Source organism: Macrobrachium nipponense, chromosome 20 (assembly GCF_015104395.2).
Source record: "Macrobrachium nipponense isolate FS-2020 chromosome 20, ASM1510439v2, whole genome shotgun sequence".
NCBI lineage: Eukaryota > Metazoa > Arthropoda > Malacostraca > Decapoda > Palaemonidae > Macrobrachium > Macrobrachium nipponense.
The window spans coordinates 27,330,849-27,350,346 of record NC_061089.1 but is presented as its reverse complement, the minus strand read 5'-3'; the positions used below and the strand labels follow the sequence as shown (position 1 = coordinate 27,350,346).

The 19,498-nt window shown below is 44.0% G+C and overlaps 1 protein-coding gene across 2 annotated transcripts in view; it reads right to left on the bottom strand.

Moving 5' to 3' along the window:
• The window catches only part of LOC135223903 (uncharacterized), a 131,387-nt gene that overhangs the window by 14,789 nt on the left and 97,100 nt on the right, over nt 1-19,498 (bottom strand). The window lies entirely within an intron of this gene.

Below are 19,498 nucleotides of genomic sequence, written 5' to 3'. Positions count from 1 at the left end.
TTAAAAGCGTCGTTAACAATCGGAGCGTCGGAAGCGTCAGCGTCGTAACCTCGGAACAAGCGTCGTAACCCAGGACGGATTTTCCATTGAATAGTTTCCGAAAAAGCGTCGTAACCTCGGAACGTCGTAAGCCGGAACCGTCGTAACCCGGGGGACCGCCTGTATATATATATATATATCTATATATATATATATATATATATATATATATATATATATTATATATATATATAATATATACACACACATATACATATATACGCACACACACACACACACACACATATATATATATATATATATATATATATATATATATATATATATATATCTATATATTTTTACGTATATAGCGCCTTGAGAGAGGCTAGATACGTAAACGGAAGTAATTTAGGGATTTCAAGAAGGAATTGCTTTAACTTACCGTAAGCTGAAAGTTATTAAGTTTCTTTAGAGGGAAGGTCGCCAGAAAACTCAGCTCGTTACTTACAACTATTTATTTACAAAAAGGCCCGTGCTGGCCTGGAGAAAATGAATGCTATTGGCCCCCACGTTGGGGCTTAGAATCACTCACAAGTGGGTAGCTGGCTAAAGTGTGACTAATTCGAGCTGGTTTCATAAAACTTGGGTAATGCACACTTGCGGGCAGAGAGACAGCACGTGACTCATGGAATCTGGAAAAGAATCCCAGATTAAACAAGATAAAAGGAAAAATGACTTCTTGCTTTGATTAATTAATTCTCTAATACTGGGGAGAAGGAACTTTTAAGGTTCACTGAAGTATGCAATGACTCCATTGGTCTGGGACGATCACACAAGGGGAAGCATGCGGCCATGAGGCAGTGAGAGGGAACAAAAGGATGAATTCCTTTTGTTGCTGGAAATTGAATTGGGAGAATGAGGATCAAAATTATAATAGGTGATAAGGGAGAGACTGGCAATATGCTGTTCCACAAGACGTACCTGGATGTCGTGTTCAGTGTGGGCCTTTGTAGAAAATGTGGCTCTTTGTAGAAAAGTATGGGGCCCCCCTTTGTCCGAGGCCTGGGTCATCGGCGCGCCACTCACACCCTGGGTAGGCCTAACAGGAAGGCAGGTAATTTGACCTCTGTCCGAGATCACGTCTCGCAGCCGACTGAGACAGAATTCAGTTGGGTTGCTTGGGGGTTGGAGGTCAGCTTAACCCCCCACGATCAAGGCAAATCCTGGAAAACAAGCATACAGCCAGCAGAGGGGGTCACAGGAAAGAGAGCTTAATGGTATAGGGTCTAAGAAGTACCAATCTGCCTACACCCTTCCCTTTTGAGATACGTCCCTACAGCTGATAAAACTCTTTTCCCCCAACTGGGGAACTTCCTATCTCTAGCTGGCGGGTTTTGGGTTTCCCGCGGTTACTAAAAATCAGCTGATATTCTAAAGAAATGGCTGCCGTTTTCCAAATCAAATATTTAGTTAATTGCGGGGTAGACGAACGATCTATAAACGTCACAGCTCCCCCTGTTAAGAAGGCATTCACTCCCTTTCGGGTGTGAAGGTCTTGGCTTAAATAAATTGATCGTCTCGACTACCCTGTTCTCCTATTCCAATTTGAAGTTTTTTTTTGAGCAGGGATACAGCTAACTACAGTGGCCTACCTAACTTATAGGCAAAGATGCTAAGTGTACTAACTTAATATAGTGATGTAGTCTAGCCTAATAAATAACTACGGGCGGTTGTCTTGTGAGACAGTCTACTCTACCCCTAGATAAGGTTACTTGAAAATTCTATTTGCTACTAACCTAATGCCCTGGTACTAATCATTAGCCTAACCTACTCAATACATTTTAAATGAAGACGCAATCATTCCAGTGTGTGGTACGCAGGAGCAGAGGCAGTGGTAGCCTGAGGGATTTCAGGAGAACACCCATACTTCGGTTATCTGCAGCAACCGTCGTAGAGGTGGAACCTACTGCCGGGGAGGACCTCACTTCGGCTGCTGCGACAGCCGTCGTAAGGGGAAAACTCCAGGCTGACTCCTGGTCGGGGCAGTTCCTGGCTTTTCCAGAGGAGGTATGAAGGTTAGGTCTGCCGGAGGTTCATCCTCGGGCGACAGTGGTGAGGGTGAAGAAGACTCATGGACTTTGGGTTGGTCATGGGCTGCGGTAAGCTCCATGCCTGTTGGAGGATCTCCTGTAGGAGGATCCTTGGTTAGGTTAGGCGCCGGCGCTAGCTCGGGGCCAGGCGCAGAGGTCAAGTTCGGTGGTGGCTCTACGTCCAGGCTGGACGGAGCTTGGCACTGCTCAGTGCTGCCAAGTGGTACTGGCAGAGAGTTGAGGTCGACTGGACCCTGTGGCGGGTACCGGAGGTGCAATACCTCTCAGCGTGCCCTTGGTTATGGGAGACAGAGGGGTCCTGTCTCTTTTTGGAAGGCTAAGCCTTGTGGGACTTGGACAGTGTCCGCTGCACATAACTTGCTAGGGCACCTAGGCCAATTTGTGGAGTGCCCTATTACGTTACAGGTCTTGCAACGGAAAAACTGGTGAATGGTCAATCTCCCTCCTTGGTAACGGGGGAGACTGTTGGTGGATGTACTTCCTAGAGGAAGTGGAATTTCGGTGACTCCTTGCTTTGGAGTGGAATTGACATGGGGTTAGGACCCCTAGGCTTTTTGAATTGTGAGGGAGACTTCATGTCTTGCCCTAGGAGGAGGTCGTAACCTCCTGGGATGTAGCTTGCAACTGCAAGAGTACATTCTTTGGAGAAGTGAGGTCTAGTGACCCTCAATTGGACGGTCGGAAGGATCAGTTTAATGTGATTGATACCTTCAATGGTGATCAATCGACGTCTATCAACGTTAGCCCCTCGGGGGATTCTGTCTTCCCGTATCAGGGAGATTTGAGCGCCAGAGTCGTCGTAGGCTCTGACGTGGCTTGGCTGATAATGACTTTGGAGGGGTGCAACAGTTATAGGGCCCTTAGCTCGGGGGTCCTAGTGAAGAAGGATGGTTACGGTCATTGCGATGGCAGGAATATTGCAATTAGCGCACCCTCCGTAATTTGCAGACATGTGACCCTTGCGGCCACAGTCTCGGCAGAACGTGTTCCAGAACCTCTTCCGTGGCACTGGAAGATAAGACCGAGAGTGCCCCACAGGTTGCGAATCTGTGGAGTCACCAAGGCTGGCAGTGTGCTCGGGCACAGGTGAAGAGTCCTCTCTGGCAGTGATTTGACGTGGGGAGGTTAAGGAAACCTCTGTTGAATCACCCTCGGAAACAAGTCTGGGGTTAACTGGGTGGGTGGGCTTACCTCTTCCAAAAGGGAGGAGGTAGGCGGTAAAAGGGTAAGAGGCTGGCAGGATGCGGCAGGAATTTCTATCTCCGGCATGGATCAGGACCAGGCTCACAAATAGAAAGGATGTCAGGCTGACCAGAGACGGCGGGACTAAGAGAGACAGGGGGTGCAGGGCTGGAAGCTGGCAGAGTGGCTTGAGCTAGGATACTCTCCTTACGGGCCTTCTCCCGCTTGATGTCGAGTTCCTTCTCCTTGAGAGTGAGCTCATGCTTTCGCTCCTCTTCCCTTGCCTTCCTTTCTGCTTCTCTTGCTTGTCTGGTTTTCTCTACTTTCTTTTCTTGCAGGCGTGCGGCAGCCTGCTGCGTCTTTATCCACTGGTCAAGTGCTGGTCCAGTGTAACCAGCCTCCTTGCCCAGAGTTATGAGGGCTCCGAGCTTCTCTAGCTCTCTGGCAAATGAAGTTCGGCGGGAAGCAGGGGAAGACATTTCCCTTAGGCTGCAGTAGAGGCTCGGGTGAAAATGATAATAATGACCAGGAAGGGTAAATGGATGGAATGGGAGTGCCTACTGTGGAAAGTGGCACTCACTTGGAAATGGGTTCTGCGATGAGGTAAGGAAAAGTCTGAAAAGACTGGGTGCTCGGTGGCACTTTGTGAATGGCACCTTCTGATGAGGTGAAAAAATTGAATGCAGTGTGCGGCGTACGTCACACTTACGGGCGTTCCCAACTTGGGAGACGTGAATGGGCTACCTGTATGGTCCAATACAGGTTGCACTGGCACTTATGAGGAGGCGTTCCTTGGTTCAGTGATCCAAATGGGTGGATACTCTATAATGAACTGAGCGTTCCGTAGGACGGACACGCAGGTATAGGGCTACCTGTACGTCTGTACAGGTGCGCGGCACTTATGAGGAGGCGTTCCTTGGGCAGCACTAGTAGTGCTGGTATTGCGGCACTTCGGGAGGCGTTCCCTTGATTGGTCCGAAGGATCACTGATCCTCGTACACGGACATTAATGAAGTGGGCGTTCCGTAAGGACGGACACGCAGGTTTAATGGCTACCTGTACGGCCTGTACAAGTGCAATGGCCCTTATGGAGGCGTTCCTTGGAGCACTGGTATCGTGCTGGTATGTCCCACGTCGGACGGACACTAGATGCAGTATACTTAAGTACGTATACCGAAGTGAAAGGGCACTGCTCATGGCAGAGTGTAATAGTGGAGGAGAGAAAGTAAAAGGTGGGAGTACTTCAGCAGCCAGTCGATGAACAGTGTCAAGAATTAGTGGCACTGTAAAATGATAAGACCTGACGTGCACTGGTGGTGGCCAGTCCTAAACTGGTAACGACTTCCCTGTCTGGAAGTAATGAATTTGCGTGGCACACTGTGCGAATTGTGCTTGCGGTACACGCAAGTCTTTTGGGATAAAAAATGAACAAGACCACTCGGGCAACGACAGGTAATGGAAATTTTAGAAATGCTCAGGCCCCCCTCACTGAAGTACTCGGTAAATGAAACAAACAAATGTTTGCAAACTGCAATGGACACATGCGCGTACGTATCACGCTGTGTAAATGAAAGACACAAGAGACTAAAATAATGTTAATTCTGCATGCTATAATTAATGGTAAGAGGTAGTACTCTTGGCTTTGTGAATACTGGGTTCTGGTTCTCTCTCTCTCTCTCTCTCCCGTCTCTCTCTCCTTCCTCTCTCCGCTCTCTCTCTCTCTTCTCTCTCTCGGATCTCATCGGAGAGGGAAGATGAAAAATGATATATGAATGAACTCCCTTATATTTGAATTGAACTACTAATGTTAGTTTAATATGACGCAACTTGCGTTAAATGATTTACTTACGTTAACGTTTACTGAAAGAATTACTTTTGAAAACGTTTTATGAAAAATGATAACGCGCTCGCGGTGAACGATGTTTACGTTAATGTTAGCGGCTTGCGCTTATGAAATGATTTGCGTTTCAATATGAAATTTACAAAGACGCGTTTTACGTTAACAATTCTTGCAAGTGACTCTACTTTTAAGATTTACGTTAACTTTACGTAAGGACAAGTGAAAAATTACGGTAAGGATCTGAAACGATGTTAGCAAACATTTGTAAATGAGGTTACGTTAAGTGAAATGAAATTTTCGCTCAGCGCGCGAGTGAGCGATGCGAGGTGAGACACGTGAGGCGAGAAGAGCGGGTTAGCACCACGGTGTGCTAGCATTGATGGCGAATCAGCTGATTCTGTAAATGCGAAGGCAATTTACAACACAAAATTCTACTTTCTTATTCAAGACGAATTACGTTAATTTCTCTGGCAGGACGATAGATACTAGTACCGACATTGATATTATTTACGTTAAAACTTCGTGACTTACGTTACTTTGCTTAAATTGTTTAGATAATGTTGAAAGAGAAAACAAACATGGCTGCCGCTGTGAGCGAAAACGAAGGCTGGTTGAGACCGCTCAGGTGCGAGTGTGCTCTAAGCTGAATTTAAGCTGAGAGGTAAGCGGTTACCAACAATTGGAATAAAAAACTAAGTTAAAAATGACATTGTTATGATACAATAAAGTTTCATACATACTTACCTGGCAGATATATACATAGCTATCGACTCCGTCGTTCCCGACAGAATTTCAAATTTCGCGGCACTCGCTACAGGTAGGTCAGGTGATCTACCGCCCTGCTCTGGGTGGCAAGGTGCTAGGAACTAGTTCCCGTTTTTCTAATCATAATCTCTCTTCCACCTGGTCTCCTGCGGGTGGAGGCCGGGTGGGTCCTTCAATTGTATATATCTGCCATGGTAAGTATTGTATGAAACTTTATTTTGTATCATAACACTTGGTCATTTTCATACATTCAACTTCCGCCTGTCAAAGATATATACATAGCTGATTGACCCCCACCCTTTGGTGGAGGCAAGAGACAGCTAACTAACTGACTAGACAGGTAAACCACATCCTGTTGTAGGTTATTAATAAACCTTAGTTCCTACCTTTTTAGATGGCTACTTCGTGGCTACTGCCCTGGATGGTCTGCTTCATCCTCAAGAGCCTAAGCGAGATAGTGATTGTTGGCCGCCAATAGTTTCCTTGTGGATCTGTCGATGGGTGTCTCTTCCACTTACCTTCGACAGAATCCTAACTGGCGTTTGTCAATGGGAGCCACATCCGCTTATTATGCGACAACACGCCACTAATTTTAAGGAGCACACAACCAATCCCGATCACCCCGATCCTAACCCGTTGTTAGTTTCTAAGATTGCCTATATTATTTCCCCAAACTCTTTGGCAAACAACCAAAAACTCCGAAACTCATACATACAAAAATAATACAAAATTTTTGTACCCCTGCTAATTATCCATATGTCACTCTACAATCGATTTTCTAAATGAAGATAAGTGAAGGCCGCCGGTTTGCGACTACTGACACTCCCTAAAAAAAAAAAAAAAAAGAATACACCGAAAACCCGCCGAGCAACACATCCGACAAGAGGGTTACCGTACATAATTTTGTTAGCTTGGTGCTTTTCTTTCCTTCCTTTACCCAGAACCCCGTCTTGTGCTGGACACAAACGGACCTAACGAAAAGAACGTTTATCACTCACGTAACTCCGCACGTTCTTTTAAATAATGGGTGATGCAAACACAGAGTTGCATTCCAATCCAAAAGTCGTGTCCCAAAAGAATGTTCTTTAGTGACATATTTCTTTGGAACGCCACCAGAAGTTGCGATTGCTTCTAAGCTTCGTGGGCTCCCCTCGCTTAGAAGATTAAAAGAATCATCTGGTACACTTCTTATGAGCTTCCCGTTGATAACCCACTTCTACAAAGAAGGCCTGAAAGCGTTCTTGGACATTGCTCTCTTGGGGTCTTTCACTGAGCCCCAAACCAAAGACCCTTTCTGCTAAACCCCCTCAACTGCTTCTTCATGTCCAGATAAAAATTTTAGAGCTCTAACTGGGCAAAAGGGATCTTTCTGCCTCTCTGTCCCACCAAACTAGAAAGTCCTTTCACTTTCGAAGCTTCCTTGGCCAGGGGATTCGAAGGGTTTTTCATTTTTGGTCCAAAAAAGAAAAGGGACTGAAATGAACCGAATTGGCGGGAGTCTCCCTTTGAAGCCAACCTTCTTGATTCAAGGGCGTAGCAACTCACTGATTCTTTTTGCCAGTTGCAAGAGAGATCAGAAACAACAATTTTTTTTACTTTTCTAGTGATATTTACGGGACGAAGCAGTGGTGAATTGGTTTTTCTAATTCATCTGATGCAATAAATTTAGAACCACATCTAAGTTCCAGCTTGGAAACCTTAGGTACAAGTTGATTTTAGATTTTTGTTTTTCGAATGAACGAATTGGGATGTCGTGCAAAACATCCTTATCATTCGTTAGATCCTAATCCTCTGTTTGCTAAAGACTGCTGAGAGCATACTTCCGGTTACCCCTTAATAGTTGGTACTGAGAGATGCGACTTTTGTCTAAGAAGACAGAACGTGAAAATCTGCAATTTCGGTCACAGAGGTTACTGGAAACAGAGACAGCTTCTTCGACCCTATCCCACCAGTTTACTGAAAACTTCCCCACTTCGATTGGTACACTCGCCTCGTATATGATCTTGCGGGCTCTAGCAATTGCATTTTGCTTGTCATGGCGAGAAAACCCTCTCGCTCTGAAACAAGTTCTTTTCGATAGTCGAAAGGCAAGTCAGAGCAAGAGCGGTAGATTTTTGATGGTAGCCTCTTCTAAGGGGGTTTTTGGTTGTTGAGCAGATCTATTCTGTTTTGGAAGAGATCTGGGTGAACGTCCACTGGTTCCATTCCATCCACCTCTGTGAACCAAATTTTTTTGAGCTGGCCTCAATACGGAGCGATCAGAGTCCATCTTGGGGTTTCCTTCGGATTGCCACGAATTTTCTGACTACTTCCCCCCAGTGTCTTGAACGGGGGGAAAAAGCGTAAACTCCTATTCCTGACCAGTCCAGGAAAATAAAGGCGTCTGTTGCATAAGCCCTGGGGATCCTCCCACCAGGGGCGACAAAATGTATCTATCCGTTTGGAGAGGGTGAATGTTGGCGAAAAGATCTATTTGATGGCTTCCCCCAAAGGAAGCCGCCAAAGGCTCTTGACAGACTTTCTGAGTGGAGTGTCCACTCCTGTTTGGGAAGGACCTGGAATCGTCCTGCTCAATCTGTCCGCTCTCAAACATTCCCTCCCCTCCCCTTGAACAAACCGTTGTTATGGAGAATTAACCTTCCTTTCGGTTCGGCCCAAAGAAGTCAGGTAGATTCCCAGTTCCCAGCTCGTAACAGAGGCAAAAGAAGAGTGCGTCCCTCCTTGCTTCTTTGACATAAATCCAAGCTGCTTTCGTATTGTCCTGAATTTATCTGCGCGACTTTGCCTCTGAACCTAAGGGTTGTTCGAAGCTCCTTTAGCGCCATGGTGAATCAGCTAAAGAGCTCTTTGCAATTTGTATGTGCCAATGACGCCTTTTTGTTCTGCCGACCAGGGTTCCTGGACACTTGACGTTCTCTGGGTCCCAATGTTGCCCCCAGACCCGACCTCCGGGCGGCTCGGAAAACAATATTCAGCTTGGGTTCCGTACCTTGCAGGGACACTCCTTTGTTTTCCTTTAATGGAACCAAACCACCACTTTCAAATGATGGTTTTATTCTCTTCCGAGATTGGAAAACGTGTCCCCGAGAGCTGACCTTTGTCCTTCCAACTCCAACTTCTTGTCTTAGGAAAGAACTGAAGCTGTCTAAGATGTAATCCTTTCCTAGGATAAAGAACTGTTCGAGCGAGGAACGGGGTTCCCAGAATAAGGCCCTCAGCGCATTTCCCAATCGCTGAAGTGCCGCTCCTTCCTAATAACGTTCGATACTGTGGCACAGCCTTTATTCTTTAATTCTTCTCTTGCGAATGGAAAAACTCGAAAACCCCGAAAGAATCCATCTGAATCCCCAGATAAACCACGTTCTGGCTGGGGATCATCTGTGACTTCTCGAGGTTCACCGATCAAGTCCAAAAAGACGTTTGTTCAATTCCCAAGTGTTGTTTTCGCAGTCCTCCAAACCTGACTTGCTTTTGAGACCTGGCTCTGATGAGCCAGTCGTCCAGGTAGCAGGGAGACATTTATCCCTTTCAAATGTAAGTTGGGGCCCCTTGCTACATTTTTTTTCATCACGTTGTTTGAAGACTTGAGGATCCGTGGAGCAGGTCCGAAACACAGGGCCCTGAACTGATAATTTGCTTCCGTTCGAACATAAAGAATCGAAGGTACTTCCCCTACGACGAAATGGTGGATCGGGGATGTGGAAGTATGCTTCCTGAAGGTCTAGGGACACCACCATCCAATGCCCCACTTGGCCGGCAGTGCTGCAAGGACTGAGGCAGACGTTTCCATGCTGAACTTCTGTTGTTCGACGAATTTGTTCAGACGCACTTAACGTCCAGTTACCGGGTCTCCCATCCCCCCGAGGCTTTTGTTACAAGAAACAAGCCGATTGTAAAACCCCAGGGGAGGTTTGCAATCCGGCACAAAGGTTCTATTGCTCTTTTGTCCCACACTGTTTCCCACCATCTGACGAATAGTATCCCTCAGAATAGGGTCCCCTTTGTATCTGGCCGGACCAATTCCCCGCTCGAGATGTTGGTCAAGGGAGGAATTGTCCTTGAATGGGATGCGATACCCCTTCTTGATAATCGACATCGTTCCAAGTTGGTTGCCTCCTATGTCCTTCCCAGGCTTTCGCAAAAAATAATGTAGCCTGGCTCCTACGGTAGTGTCTGGATGGACAGAATTTTTCACTTCCCTTTTCTTAAAGGAACGGCAAGGAATACCTGCCCCTCTTAATCGTTTGACTTTCCTTCCTGGGCGATCGGTCTAGTTGGAAAGACCTCCTCCGAAAAGGCCTGTTTTCTGAGCTGGGTGCTAGCCCACTTTCATTTTCCTCACTAGCCCACAGGCCCTATTCTTCCCGTTGAGGATTGTCTAAGGATATCCTGGGGGTGCCTTTTTCCGTCAAGAGAATGCGCGATGTCCTTCCCACCCACTGATGGAAAAAGGGAAAAAGGTTTTCATGAGAGAGGCGCAAACCAATAAGGCTGCTCTCTGTTGAATGAAGGACGGCCCTTCGGTTGATGGAAAGCACTGTGCCCGCCCTTTTCGCCCTTTTAAAATTCTTTAAAAAACCTCCTGCACCATATAGAGAGCATAACCCTCAGCCGATCCATCCTGACAGCCTTTATCAATGCAGGCGAGGATTGCAATTTTCAGGGTTTCTGGGTCGAGTTGTTCAATTTTCTTGAGATTTCTTGGCCAGAAACCCCCAAGGACCAATCTAATAAGTTAAAAACTTCTAACAAGGTATGAAAAAGTCCCTTGATGAAGGTGATTCCGTTTCCGAAAGCCCCCCACCTGTAACCTTTCGCTGCATTGCAAGGTAGTTGCCTTCTCGAGACGAATCCCCACCAAACTCGAGGAAGTCTTGACCTCAGCTGAAACGGATCAAAGAGATAATCCCATATCCCTCCCTCCCTTTGGACCAGGGGGGGGGTAAAACCAAAGTTTCCCTCTCCTCCCTGTAAGTTATCGGGAGGTCATACAAAAGACCGTCCTTCCTAACTCCTTTACTTCTTCTTCTTGAACCAGGAGTCCAAGAGATTTGTGAGAGCTCTCCTCATAGAAACTGGCAAGGCTTCATTTTAAGGGAAAGATGGAAGACCTTGAGTGTTTTTCGTGCTTGAAAAACTGGCGATCGTGGCGAAGGGGGAGCAGCTGGCGTTCAAAGAGTCCTCCATAATTGTCCTCCTCCCTCAACAGAAGGGACGAAAGAATTTTATAATTAGAAGCTCCCTTCCTTCATTTCGTCCTCCCGGGCATTCTTCTGGGTTGGGATAGGCTCCGGAAAAAAGGAGAAGGCTCTCTTCTTTCTACTCGACTCCTTCTCTTACTCTCTTACGAGTGTCAGGCTCTTCATACGAGGAATGCGCCTGGGTGTACAGTAGGAGTAGTCCTCCGCCTGGGAGGAGTAACGTGCTTGGAATAGTCCTTGTCCCGCCTTGGCAGGCCGCAAAAGCGCCTCGAATACTCCTTTGGTCTTTCAGTAGGCGCATTTTTTTGTTTAGAATCCTCCTGGCGCGTTTGTAGGAAGTATTAAGTTCCGAGTACTCCTGGTCGCCTGGCAGGCTCAGAGGCGCCTCGAATAACTCCTGGCTTTTATCAAGGCGCATTTTTGTTCAAAGAATACTCCTGGTTGCGTTGGTCGGAGTATTAAGTTCCCGAATACTCCTGGCGGCCTGGTAAGGAAGTATAATCTTTCGGTAATACTCCTGGGCGCCTGGGAGGAGTAACGCGCCTGGAATACTCCTGGCGCCTGGGAGGAGTCAATTAGCGCCTGGAATACTCCTGGCGCCCTGGCATGGGGCGCAAGGGGGGGCGCCTCGAATACCCTCCTGGCTTTTAAGTAGGCCAGCATTTTTGTTTCTGATACTCCTGGCGTGTGGTAGGAGTATTAAGTTCCGAAACTACCTGCCTGGCCCTGGGAGGGAGTATTACGTGCAGAGTACTCCTGGCGCCTGTGATGGATTAATAAGCTTCCGGAATACTCCTGGCGCCTGAGAGGAGTATTTTAGTTCATATCAGTAATAACTCCTGGGCCGCCTGGGAGGAGTATTCTAGGCCCGACGACTCCTTGTGGTCTTGTAGGAGTACGTCGTTCCGAATACCTAAACCTGATCCTTAAGCATGCGTCTGAATTTTTTGTTTAGTAAGGCGCTTTCCTCTCACAAGTGCTCTACTCCTGAACAGGATCTTCCTCTTCCAGCTTAACCCTCTTGGCGCTTGAATTGAAAATCTTTGGAATCTTGTACTGGCTCGTTTGTCGCCTACCTCGGAGTCCTGGCTTCTGGTTGGCGCCCTACTCTTTGAAACAGGGTAGTAGCTTCCTTTCTTACCTCTCTCCTGTCTAGCGCACCGCCCCCCCCAGAGATTGGCCGACTTGTGCGCACTCCCCCTGAATGGATGCGTCCGCGCCTGGTCAGGAGATAAGGTTTTTAAATTTAGATCCTTTTCTAGGTAACGCCCTATCATCCTTTCTTCCTACTAGTAGGCCTCCTTATAACGAGTTCCTACTAACAAGGCTAATTGCTCTTGCATATTCTTCAAAATTTTCTTGTTGAGGAATCTTCCCGCATTAGGACGAGGGGAGATCTGGTAAGGGCGCTGCTAGGATTCTCGTCCGCAGACCCAGAAAGTCTGACTGTATTCTCGCCCCTCTTTCTTACCGAATAGATGGCCGCTCCTCCTTCTGAGAAGCGCTCGGGGGACTTCGAATTGATTCTCGTGCTCTTTTCTTACTCCTCTTCAAAGTATGGGAAAAGATTCGCTCCTTCCATCCTCGTTCTCGGCGAAGGCGAACTCGACGAACGAAAACAAGCCACTCGCTCGAAGGATGCTTTTTCCTATATCGGCGGTCCCTTGGCAGTCGATACGATCGGATTCTGCCGAATGGGACGCCTGATCGTTTATGGGGTGGATTCTCCACAACCCCCGTACGGGCTTTTTCGACTTTTCCTTCTCCTCCGGGTGCCAGGGAGCTTGGAAATAGGTCCTAGGCCTGGAGCGTCCGCAGAAGACGACCAAGACGCCCCCTCCACTACACTGGGACACTAATATCACTGGCCACATTCACTTTCCGCTTACCTTCCAATTGCCTGGCGACTTTTTTTTCCTGCGTTTTCTTTCTGAAGGGAACCAACACCCCCCCCCCCCAGCTCTAAGTTCTGCTATTTCCGAAGCAGAACTAGATGGATTATCAAGTTGTGAACGGGCTGAAACAGAATGGTTTATTAATCCATCATAGGTAGTAAGAACTACAGAGCTAGACAGTAAAATTCATGAGAGGCAGACATTCTGGCGGGTTTTTATAAGCCGCCTTACCTCTCTCTACTTTCTCTCAACTTCTTCAGTAAGAAGTTAATTCTTCCACTTCCATTGTTTGCCACTTCAGATTCTCACACTCATTGCCACGTATTTCTCCAATCGAACATTCAACCATTCTACCACCCCCTATCAACTGTGTGGGATGGATCTATCCGAAGCTTTCGGAACTCCTCAACCCTTACAGCCCTCATTCCACACCTCCCTCGGAAACTAACACTAGAAATCGTACATATTTCCCAAACAAATTCCAAAAACCAAGTTTCCAAAAAAGAAACCAGTCCACTATAAGCGAATGCCAAACAACGATCCAAGTACGTCACCAAATATCAAGCGCGAATGATCAGTCAAAAGCTTTTTGCGAAAAACGAATTCTAGTCAGGAGGAAGTTAACAAACAATGTTGATACAGCCTGGCGCCAGAGGAGATTATGATTAGAAAACGGGAATAGTTCCTAGCCCTGCCACCCAAGAGCAGGGCCGGTTAGATCACCCTGACCTACCTGTAAGCGAGTGCCACCGCGAAATTTGAAATTTCATGTCGGGAACGAACGGAGTCGATAGCTATGTATATATCTGGCCTAGGTAAGTTGAATGTATGCAAATGGATTCCCTAGCTTAACATAGTCACAAAAGGAACAAAAAATTGTACACTTCTTTTGCCGTAAACTATTAGTAAAACCAACTCCTAACTAGTCTATGGCCTTTCTAATACAGCAATAAAGCCTGGCAAAAAGCACTTCCTAGTTTTGATCTGGTTCCGTTTCTGGTCATCTATCTGCCAACCCGTGTTTGTGTAATCTCCTACGGGGAGGACAGCACAAAGTAACAAGAGAATTCCGCGGGGCCAAATTGTTTGCTCCGCCGCTAAAATAAAGCCTGGCCACTGGCCGTTTGGCCGTTTAACAAATAATAAGGATTTACTTACCTGCGCTCTTTTGATGGACGCTTTCAACAATAAAAAGAAAAATACTTAAACGTACCTTAAAGCTAACATTGGGTTACAGAATCCAGGCGGTCCCCGGGTGTTTACGACTGGGTGGTTCCGTTCTTAAAGTCGCTCGTAACCCGAAAATCCCCCCCTTCCCGTAAGCCGGAACGACGTTCTTCTTGAAAACATGTCCACAGGAGAAAATTTCACTATACTAATTTGCAATTTTTCTTTAGGGCTTGATCTCTAAAATTATCACTAAGATTTACTTTTTTCCATGTGCCAAGCACTGTTTGTTCTTCACAAATGTACTGTATATTTTCCAATTAAAAATACAAGAAGAGAGATAGAGAGGATAGAGAGAGAGAGAGATAGAGAAAAAAAAATAACTCCTTAACGGTTTCAATCGATTGAAATGAGTCCTTGTAATGCAAGCTTTTTCCCCCCTCCCATAAACCCGCAACATATTTCTCCAGAGGAATAGAGAAAGAAGGAGGACTGTGCAATTATGTTTTGTCTGTCCCTATCAATTCTTTTTGCTGAGAGCGAGAGAGATAAAAGAAGGAAATAAAATAATACACCAAATGTAGTTGACAAGTATCTTGTGGAGAGAGAGGAGAGAGAGGAGAGAGAGAGTTGTTCCTCACAGGTATTTAAAAGAGTAGAAATGGAATGGATTTATTTTGTATTAAAATACTTCAGGGTAATATGGAATTTTTTTTTTTTTTTTTGTTACTTACAGTTGGAAAGATATTATGATAAACTTGTAGTTACATATAATTCCGTCCATGAAAATGAATCTCATCTCTAGTAAAGTAGAGAGCTGAGAGAGATAGAGAAGAGAAGAGAAGAATTTACATAAAACCAATTAAATTCGTTGCCCATTCTGTAATGGCAGTTAAGCTCCGAGTGTCACTCGAGTTGTATTGTTAGGGAAAATTGATACCAGAAAACAGACAAAGGGCAAGAATTTTCCTTTTGAAATTAAGTTATCGTATTATTACCTACTTCTATTATTGTTATTATTATCTATTATTATTATTTTATCATTATTATTTGAAAACTATAGTAAAACACATGCGTCTACCATAAAAATTCTACTCACAAATAAAAAAAAAAACTCAAGTAAAAAGAAAGGAATTAATTCCTTCCTTACAAGTGAAAATGGAAAGGTCATTTGTCATCTCTTTAAATACGACCATTAATGAATTTTGTAATTAAAGTTTTTATTTATTATTATTATTATTATTATTAAATAACTGAAATTTATCAATAAACATTTTACATACTAAGGTACCATAAAAAGTCTTTCATCTCGGTAAAAGAGAAGAAGAGGAGAGAATAGAGAGTGTGTTTTATCTCTCTCTGTTTCTCCTCAAAAAAATACTTATAACGCTTCCAAGCAAAAGAGAGGGGAATTGGAGTTTTGCCACAATTGACCACATTTTATTATCTTTGTGTGGCAAAAGAAGAGAGAGAGGGAGAGAGAGAGAGGAGAGAGAGAAGAGGAGAGAGGAGGAGAGGAGAGAGGAGAGGAGAGGAGAAGAGAGAGTTCAACCTTAATTTAAAAGTGAAATACTATCACATGAACTTTTGTACTTACAGTTATTATTATTATTATTGTTTTATTATTATTTATTTGAAACGAGTATTAAAAAACAAATAGTAACAAGTACAGTAAAAAAATCTCGAGTGCTCAGTTAAATGAAGATAGAGAGAGAGAGAGGAGAGAGAGATAGAGAGAGAGAGAGAGGGGGGGGGGGTGGGGAAATTTCAGGACCACGTTCATTGCAAACACTGCAGCTACTTCCCCAACTCTTCCCCCAACCTCTTACCCCCTCGGGCTGTCACAGAACTTGATATATCTGACAGTTTTTAAGGTACATGCATCCTGAGGAAAAGGTTACAGAGAAGACTCTGGGATTTCCTTTCATTCTTCATAAATTTTTTTAAATTAATAAGCTAAAATCTTACCTAATTCACTGATGGTATTTTCTTTATTGAATTGATATTATTGCTGGTATAAATTTAAAATTAATTAATTTATTTGAAAATAGTTAAATCCATTTTTCTTTGTATCATAACAAAAAAACATACATCTTTTGTAGTAGAGACGAGAGGAGAGATAGAGAGAATTATTATTTTTATGGAGAAATACCGAGTTACTGACAGCTATTAATGAAAACATTGTAACATGTAATTTAAAATTAACAGAAGAAGAATTCTAAAAAATACATATGTATTTGTTGGCGTTCATTGATCGCAGTCTGATTCAATTTTATATTTTATGAAATGTATTTACGTCCCTGAAAAGTGAAAATAAACATCAAAATACACTAATTGAGTTGATTATTTTCATCATAAAATACCAGAGAAGAATAGAGAAAAAGAGAAAAACTGTGCTAAACTATAAAGGATTCTTTATCATAGTTTGTGTTTTTTAAAAGCGTTGGTAAACTCGGAGCGGTCGGAAGCCGTCAGCGTCCGATAACCTCGGACAAGCGTCGTAACCCAGGGCGTGATTTTTTCAATTAATATTTAAGAAAAGCGTCGTAACCTCGGAACGGTCCGTTAAGCCGGACCCCGTTCGTAACCCGGGACCCAGCCTGTAATCATATTAATGAATGGCCTCCCTTAACCGCGTGAGTCAGTGTGTCTTCTTTCCCTGCAAGTGGTGCTTGAATTTAACGCTTTGTAACAATAACTTTACCAGTTTTAACGTTTTACAACGGAATAACCGCGATTTAAAAGCTTTTTTTTTTTTTTTAACGCTTTTTTTTTTTGCCTAGGTTTTCAATCCAGGCAGGATTCGCCAATTTTACGTAATATAGGCGGCCTTGAGAGGATGGCTAGATACGTAAAGACGGCAAGTGAATTTAGGAGATTTCAAGAGGTGAAATTGCTTTAACTTACCGATGTAAGCATGAAAGTTATTATTAATTTCTTTTAGAGGGTAAAGTTCGCCAGAAAAACTCAGCTCGTTACTTAATACAACTAATTTATTTACAAAAAGGCCCATTGCCTGGCCTGGAGAAAATGAATGCTATTGGCCCCCCGCCCACGTTTGGGGGCTTAAGAATCACTCCAACAAGTGGGGTAGCTGGCTAAAGTGTGAACTAATTCGAGCTGGTTTTTCATAAAAACTTTTGGTGGGAATGCACACTTGCGGCAGAGAGACGTGGCACGTGACTCATGGAATCTGGAAAAGAATCCCAGATTAAACAAGATAAAAGGAAAAATGACTTCTTGCTTTGATTAATTAATTCTCTAATACTGGGGAGAAGGAACTTTTAAGGTTCACTGAAGTATGCAATGACTCCATTGGTCTGGGACGATCACACAAGGGGAAGCATGCGGCCATGAGGCAGTGAGAGGGAACAAAAGGATGAATTCCTTTTGTTGCTGGAAATTGAATTGGGAGAATGAGGATCAAAATTAATAATAGGTGATAAGGGAGAGACTGGCAATATGCTGTTCCACAAGACGTACCTGGATGTCGTGTTCAGTGTGGGCCTTTGTAGAAAATGTGGCTCTTTGTAGAAAAGTATGGGGCCCCCCTTTGTCCGAGGCCTGGGTCATCGGCGCGCCACTCACACCCTGGGTAGGCCTAACAGGAAGGCAGGTAATTTGACCTCTGTCCGAGATCACGTCTCGCAGCCGACTGAGACAGAATTCAGTTGGGTTGCTTGGGGGTTGGAGGTCAGCTTAACCCCCACGATCAAGGCAAATCCTGGAAACAAGCATACAGCCAGCAGAGGGGTCACAGGAAAGAGAGCTTAAGGTATAGGTCTTAAGAAGTACCATCTGCCTACACCCTTCCCTTTTGAGATACGTCCCTACAGCTGATAAGAGACTCTTTTCCCCAACTGGAACTTCCTATCTCTATCTGGCGGGTTTTGGGTTTCCCGCGGTTACTAAAAATCAGCTGATATTCTAAAGAAATGGCTGCCGTTTTCCAAATCAAATTATTTAGTTAATTGCGGGGTAGACGAACGATCTATAAACGTCACAATATATATATATATATATATATATATATATATATACTACACACATATATACATATATACCGCACACACACACACACACACACACATATATATATATATATACACACATGTGTTATATATATATATATTATTATATATATTATATATAGTTTTATTATATATATATATATAATATATATATATAAATATATATTATATCATATATGAATAACTTGATCACGAAGTATATAAAACGTGATGCTATGTATAAATAAAGGTTTTTTTGCCACAAAGGAAAAAATGAAAAAAACGAGATAGCCAAGTACTTTCGGTTCTGTTCGGACCCTTCACTGAGGCAAACTGATTTTACAAAGAACACAGTCAAAAGAAGGCTTAATATACAAACTGACACTACCAGATTAGCCATAAGGGCGATTTTCACTCTACAGAAAGGAGAGTCGCCAGAGGCTAGCCACACCTTGAAGGATACCCAGCAAGTAAACAAGTGATTCTTCCAGAAAACAGTACATTTTGAAAAAAACACGGGAGCATATACAATTTAATATCATGAATTTTGTTGGGAAAATTTATGTAAAAATTAATGATATTAAATTGTATATGCTCCTGTGTTTTTTTTTCAAAATGTACTGTTTTCTGGAAGAATCACTTGTTTACTGTGGGCATCCTTCAAGGTGTGGCTAGCCTCTGGCGACTCCTTTCTGTAGAGTGAAAATCGCTCTTATGGCTAATCTGGTAGTGTCAGTTTGTATATTAAGCCTTCTTTTGACTATGTTGTTCTTTGTAAAATCAGTTTGCCTCAGTAAAGGGTCCGAACATGATCGAAAGTACTTGGCTATCTCGCTTTTTCATTTTTTCCTTCGTGGAAAAAATTCCAGGATTTCAGGAGAGCAAGTGGCCCCTTTTGCCCCTATATGCGGGCACCCATGCTCTCATCTCAAACCCTTGAATAGTTATGTCATCATCCAGTGTGGTCTTCAGGTGCTGACCTTCATCTCAAACTCTAGGTTAATTATGTCATCAGTCCAGTTTATTTTGCCAACTCTTAATATTGACTAGTGGCATAGATGTGAAATCTATTATGATGAAAACCATCCTCTGCACTGCTCTTACCTTACCTAGCAGTTTTTGCTTGCAACACTAGGCAGGCTCCTGCTGCACTCTTGTTTACTTCTCAGCTTTCTAGGAGTTTTATCTTAGTTACAACTAAAATGTGGAATAGTTTGCTTAGTGCAATTATGGAATCTTCTGATCTCCAAATTTTTAAATAGGGAGAAAATTCTTTCAAGGTCTCTGATGCTACTTCCTTAATTCCAGTGTATTGGTTTTATCTTCTACTCCCTCATTTTTATTC